The sequence below is a fragment of the Artibeus jamaicensis genome, unplaced genomic scaffold (assembly GCF_021234435.1).
Source record: "Artibeus jamaicensis isolate MK-2021 breed Jamaican fruit bat unplaced genomic scaffold, CSHL_Jam_final contig_793, whole genome shotgun sequence".
Taxonomy (NCBI): domain Eukaryota; kingdom Metazoa; phylum Chordata; class Mammalia; order Chiroptera; family Phyllostomidae; genus Artibeus; species Artibeus jamaicensis.
In genome coordinates, this window is record NW_026521975.1 from 10,185,262 (window position 1) to 10,192,404 (window position 7,143).

Here is a 7,143-nt window from a genome sequence, read left to right on the forward strand (position 1 = left end):
TAACGTTAAGTAAAAAGAGCAAGATAATTACACAGAATAGGATTCCAGTTTTATAAAAGTAAACTATGTATCCACACACATATATACAGAAGAAAAAGTACTAGCAGGTAACATACCAAAATATCAACAGTAGTTATCCATAGGTAATGAAACAAGTATTTAAAAAAAAAGTTTAGGCCCTGGCTGGCGTAGCTCAGTGGATTGAGTGCGGGCCTGCGAACCAGAGTGTCGCGGTTCGATTCCCAGTCAGGGCACATGCTTGGGTTTCAGGCCAGTTCCCAGCAGGGGACTCACGAGAGGCAACCACATATTGATGTTTCTCTCCCACTCTTTCTCCTTCCCTTCCCCTCTCTCTAAAAATAAATAAATAAAATATTTTTTAAAAAGTTTAGGAAAAATTTACAACAGAGATACTTTATCAAACATCTGGCTATACTTCTAGTATTGTATGTGCCAATGTAATGCCTTACTATTAAGTTGCTCTCTAAAGCACCTGAGATTTTAGTCTAAATGCTTTAGCCCATCTCTTAGTGCTTATGTGTTTATTATATAGCAATTTTGCTTCATTTCCAAGTCTGTAAATTACTAAATAATCTTAAAATTAAAACAGGAATTTCTAAAAGCCAAGATTACATCTTAAAATACACCTTGCTCTTATGAAATAAATGCAAAATAAAACCTATCTTTCCAGAGCCTTTTAAACATTTACATAAAAAATACATAATTACCCTGCACATATACATATAGATGTGAATAGCTGGGGTTTTCTTTGCTTTTTGTTTTCTTTTTTTAATTTTTAGAGAGAGGGGAAGGGATAGAGAAGGAGAGAAGCATCAACATGTTGTTGTATCTTGTACGCCCCTAACTGGGGACCTGGTCCCAGGCACGTGTCCTGACTAGGAATTGAACTGGCAACCTTCCAGTTTGCAGGCCAGTGCTCATCCACACCAGCCAGGGTCATGTGGATGAGTTTTACCCAACACTACTGAGTATTCTTACGCCTCCCTCTTAGATTAGTTTCTACTGGCAAAAACTGAGAAACTTGTTCTGAGATAAATAATTCATGTTTTTAGCACATTACAAATTAAGATTATAGATCAACATGTTAAGAAAAACATAAAAACAGTAAGAAAAATATAAGAACACTAAGAAAATCAGCTTTTGAAGCTAATTTTAGAGAGAGAAAGGGAAGAAGAGAAAGAAACACTGATTTGTTGTTCTATTTATTCATGCATTCATTGGCTGCTACTAGTATGTGCCCTGACAGGAGATCCAACCCACAACCTTGGTGTGTCTGGAAGATGCTCTAACCAACTGAGATGCCCAGCCAGGGCCAAGAATATCAAAATCATAGTGGAGATCTGGAATGACGCCCAAAGAAAGCTATAATGAGATTTAAAGGATGAGGATAAACTAAGTAGGTGACAGGAGAAAGGTCAAAAGGAGTATTTTTTTTTTCCTTTTCAGATGTGATGGTTACAGTAAAGCTATTACCACATTACTTTCTGAATCCTTATAATACAACTAGTATTCACACCAACCTCAAACTCCTAAAAAAATTTTATATCTATATTTTATTTCAGTAGCCAAACTATTTTATATTTTTATAACTATCTGCCTTGGCCATGTGTCTCAGTTGGAGCGCCTTCCTGTACACCAGAGGGTTGCGTGTTCAATTCTGATCAGGGCACATACCTAGGTTGTAGGTCCCACCCTCCTCCCCAGGCAGGTATGGAAGGCAAGCCATCAATGACGTTTCTTTCTCTCTCTCTCCCTCCCTTCTCTAAAATTTCAAAAACAAAACATGTTAAAGAGAGGATCTTAAAAGCAGCAAGAGGAAAGGAGAAAGTAACCTACAAAGGAGTCCTGTAAGACTGTCACCTGATTTCTCAAAAGCTTAAAAGCAAGAAGGGGCTGGAAAGAAGTATTCCAAGTCATGAAATCCAAAGACCTACATCCAAGATCGCTGTATCCAGGCAAAGCTATCATTTAGAATGGAAGGGCAGATAAAGAGCTTCTCAGATAAGGCCAAGTTCAAGGAGTTCATCATCACCAAGCCCTTATATGAAATGCTAAAGGGATTTATCTAAAAAAAGGTAAAAAAAAAAAATATGAACAGTAAAATGGTAACAAATTCCCAACTATCAACTGAACCTAAAAAACAAAAACAAGAACTAAGCAAACAACTAGAACAGGAATAGTATCACAGAAATGGAGATCACATGGAGGTTTATCAGGGTGGAGGGAATGGGGGTGGAGGAGTGGGGGAAGAATGGGGGAAAAGGTACAGGGAATAAGAAGTATAATTGGGAGGTACAAAAGAGACAGGGGGAGGTGAAAAATAATATAAGAAATGGAGAAGCCAAAGAACTTATATATATAACCCATGGACATGAAGTAAGGGGGCGGAAATGCTGGAGGGAAGGAGGTGCAGGGCTGAGGGGAATAAACAGGAGGAAAAAATGGACCACTATAATAGCACAATCAAGAAAATATATTAAGTAAATAAATAAACACTTTATAAGTGAGACTTTTACAGGTATTGGACAACTGTAATAGCATAATCAATAAAATATACTTAACTTTTTTAAAAAAAATCTTAAAAAAGAAAAAAAACATGTCCTCGGGTGAGATTAAGAAAAAAAGAATTTAACTCTCTTACTCGCCCTACCCAAGAACAAAAAATGCTCAGGACTAAGATTAAAATACAACAATTATTAAAATTTCAAGATAAAAAAGAGGAATAGGTTTTTGATAAAGGGGAAAAGAGAAAGTTCTTAAACAGAAGGCAAATGATTAATATGTACCATGTATAAAGAGCACCTATTATTCAGTAAGTACAGATAGCCTTAAAAAAAACTAATTATTTTATAGAGGGAGAGGGAGGGAGAAAGAGAAACATTGATGTGTGAGAGAAACATCAATCGGTTGCCTCCTGCACACCCCCAATTAGGGACTAGCCTGTGCTCAACCCACTGAATCATAGTAGCAAGGGTTAGACAGCCTTTTAGGAAGGCAATTTGGCATCTACTGAAACCTGAATGTACATTAAGAATGCACATTTTTAGTGGAAATACTTGCTTACATATGCATGTGCACAAAGTTGTAAGAAGTTCATTAAGGCTTTAGTGAACTTAGTTGCTCAAAACTGAAACTAACATAAATGACCACAAATGATTAAGGTACAACTATACAGTGGAATATCTCATGAGTGGTGAAAGATGAGATTATAACTATTTGTATCAATACAAAAAATGCAAATTAACCATTTTTAATTTTAAAAAGTAAGGCAAAAACTACACACGGTACTTATTTCTAATCGCATAGATAAAACAAAATTAACAGTGGATACCTCTAAAGAATGGGACTAGAAAGTGAGAAAAGACTAGTAATCTTCACTTTTTACTCTAAATAACTGACTTGCTTAAACCTTTTACACTAAGCATGTTCCTCTTTCGGATTTTAATTTTAAAATAAAGGAAATAACAATGGTCTGTTATAATAGTTATCCTTGAGGGCTGAAAATAGTGATATTTATTCTGTTCCCTAATAATTTTCATCACTTGCCAAATTTTCCATAAGAAATTATGCCTATTTAAAAAATATGAGTAGCCTATAGTCCAAAAAACCTTTATCTTATTTCAGAGGTGAAACTAATTTTTTCCTGAAAAAATAATTAACGGTTATGGTCTCAGAAACTTGGTCCTGAGATTCCAATCTCTTTCAGAAAGTAGTCTTAAATCTAAGTTTGGGAACAGAACATTTGCTGTAGAAGCAATGAAATGTAAAACTCATTTTAGAATGGAATATTAATTAACATTTATTAAGCATACTACTAAATACTTCACCTGCATTATCACATTGCTCTAAAAAGCCCTATGAAATCTATATTATATCATTATTATTCTTCCCATTTTACAGATTAAAAAAATATCAGGTCTTGAAATGAATGTATATCTTGGCCAAGATCAAGTAGGAAGAACCAGGGTTTAAAACCAGGTCCCCAGCTCTTAACCACCTGGAATACATGGAATATGTAAGTACTAATGAACCTCAGAGATAACAAACTAAAACTAAAACCACCTGGAATACATGGAATATGTAAGTACTAATGAACCTCAGAGATAACACACTAAAACTCAAATCCTGCATGAGTGTCCAGATTGACTCCTATTAATGAGGTTAGTGACCCTAAAATGAAGAAGTAGGGAAACTCAATTCTGGTCACAGAAGAAAACAATCAGTATTCCTCCTTCAACATAACAGGAGTTATTTTTTCCTTCTCTTTCTGCTTCTACCAAAGTACAAGAAAGATACAAGGGACAACTCAGATGTAAAACACCACCTTCTCTATGATTAGTCTGGAAGTAGGCCTTTGAAAACAAATTTATCAGAACCCCGAAGCTTTAAACAGGGCCCAGTTTCAAATGTTCATTGCCAAAAGAAACCTTGCATTGATTATTACAATAATCAATATTAACAGGTTAAACATAGGATTTAATAGTACCTACTTATTTCATTCTTAGCTATTGGAATAAGTTCTCTTTTTAAAAAAAGTATAATTGAAAACTTATCCTTAGCTACCTGAACAAGTTCTAAGTTTTCTCTTTAAAGAAGTAATAATTGAAAAAGAAATATACACCCTGTTAACCATGCATACTTGGAAACTGGCCTATCGCAAATATCACAGAAACACAGGAACCCCTATTCATTTGTTCAGTAGATATACTCCAACTACAAACTCACTGTAACTTTATGAATTTGGTATTAAATGTCACAAAGTCCAGAAGAAGAACGCGCTCTTTGAATAACTGGTAAACCAGGAATCAAGGCCCTAAGGGAAACACCACACACAGGCGCCCTTCCTTAGCTTACAGAAAGAACTAGCAGAGAAGCTGCTGTCCCAGACCAAGCTTTGAATGCCAACATTCCATACCTTAACGCCTCATGCCAACAAGACCTCTCATTAGGTTGAGGACAACTGACCGTGCCAAATGATGACAGTACTGAAGCTCAGTACTAAGTCTAAGGTAACAATGGACTGTTTAGTGAAAACACAAAACTCACTAAATTTAGGTTAATATCTTTCATCAAACCCTGAATGTGGGTTCAACAGATATTACAGGTCAAAAACATTTTAAGGTTCACTTGTCACAATGTAAATCAGTGTTCTCTGTAAATCAGATTTAAAAGCCAAGGATGAAAGACCTACCTTAAATCAATACCCTAAATAGGAGACCATGAACAAAGCTTTCATTTAGATATATGTACAAGTTTCACATACTTATAAAATATAAAAATGAGTATGAGTGTGTTTCACAAATGCCACAGAGCATCTGGAAAAGTTGACAAGTTCTAACCTGCTTTAAAAATTATTATTCACTGCCTTCATCCCAATCTAACTTCATTTAATGTTATTCTTTTGGATAACCCTACAAAAACAAAACCCCCAGAGCAAATTCTTGTACATTTCAATATCCTGCCTACTTTATAAGAGCGGAAGAGTCGAACTGAGCAGGGGAAAAAACGTGACGTGCGCAACCTTGATCCAAAACACAGCTCGTCGTAGTCTAATTTTAGGCCTAACCATTTTGATTGTCTTTTTACAGAGGTTAAAAAAGAAAACTATAGAGCACTTGCAAAGCAGAACTGAAATGATTATGTCAATGGGAGTTGGTGTTATTTATGAAGGAGGAAACAAATCACGCTCAATCCAGAGTATTCCCATTTAGTGATTAAGATACAAGAAAGTACAACCCTATAGCAACTGACAATGGCAATTACTTTTAACACTTCAGTTCTTGGATGAACTTTATCTTTAAAGAACTGGTCAAAAGGTTTAAGTCCACTGAGAAATTTGTGGGAACGTTGTGTGTGTGCGCGCGCACTGGTGTGTGTTGTTTTGAAGAAAACCAAACATGGTTAAAAGTCAGTCTACATCTAAATTACCTAAAGAAACAAATAGTCACCTTCTGGCTGAAGATTAGACAAAAATCAGAAGATCCCAAAGTCCTGTCCTTAAGGGCAGGCCCTCAAACTCTCGGAAAACTATACGCTTTCACGAATGCGAAATATGGAAGAGATTAGATTTTAGTTTAGAAATAGGACTCGAGACAATATGCCTAAGCAGTAAAACTGGGATGAACAGAGTGGGCTAGTAAGGAGGGGCTGGGGCTCAGTAGGACAGGAAAAATCCAAGAATAAAAACCGAGACGGCTGGTCGAACACTTAAGTAAAGGCAGAAAAGGAGGTTGAAACTCGAGAGAAGGAAGACCAGGAGAGAACAGAGCCCACGGCGCGACATAGGGCAGGGCTGGGTCCAGGAAGAGTTAGCCCTCACCGGCCCAGCAAGCTTCCCACTTCGGGCAAAAGCAGAGAAAAAAACAGCCCTAGGGAGCAGACAATGAGCCACCGCCCCAGGATCCGCGGCTTCAGGCACGCAGGTGGCGGCGGCCCCAGCCCTGAGAAGAGCAGGTCGGCTGCCCCAGGCCGCCAGCGCCCGCCAGGCCGCGAAGAGGGAAAAAGGAAGGAGAGCGACGGCCCGCATCCCGGCCAGTGTGCACACTTACCCCTGGCGAGGAAAGGTCCCCGCCCAGCGAAGTGCCTCCGTCCGAGTTCCCAGCAAGCTGCGGCGCCGCCCGGGCAAGCGCGCGGCGCGGGGCGGGGTGGGGTGGGGACGGAAGGGGGAGCAGGACGGGAAGACGAGCCGCGCTGCAGCGCAGCCGCTGCTACCGCTAGGCCGAGCGAGCGGACGCTGGGTGGGGAGGACAGGGAGACTTCGGCAATGGCGACGGCCCGCGCTAGAAGGGAAGCGGAACAACCGCCGTCCCAGCGCGTGGCCACAACCCTGGGGGAGGGCCAAGGCAGCGAGTGGGGAGGGGCGGAGCCAGGACACCCCGCCCACTGCCGGCCTTTAGGCCTCCAGCTCTGCGGGGCGGAGAGGGACCCTGCCTCCCAATGGGCGGGCACGCGTGGGGGCCGCTGGGAGTTGTAGTCGGAAATGTGGACAACCCCTCTCTTTCTTCGAGGGCGGGGTGAGGTATGCTTTATATTGAGGTAGACAGCCAGTTCCTCATCTAATTCAACTTCGTCTGCCTCAGTTCCGTACCAACCAAAGATGCTGACAGATGACTGCTATCACAT

The 7,143-nt window shown here is 39.7% G+C and overlaps 1 protein-coding gene across 1 annotated transcript in view; it reads right to left on the minus strand.

The window, feature by feature from the left end:
• Positions 1-6,880, minus strand: part of PAK2 (p21 (RAC1) activated kinase 2) — a 91,658-nt gene extending 84,778 nt beyond the window's left edge. The window contains exon 1 of the mRNA XM_037147401.2: positions 6,570-6,880. The gene's annotated coding sequence lies outside the window, so the exon portion shown is untranslated. The remainder of the gene's footprint in view (positions 1-6,569) is intronic.
• Positions 6,881-7,143: the final 263 nt, after the last annotated feature.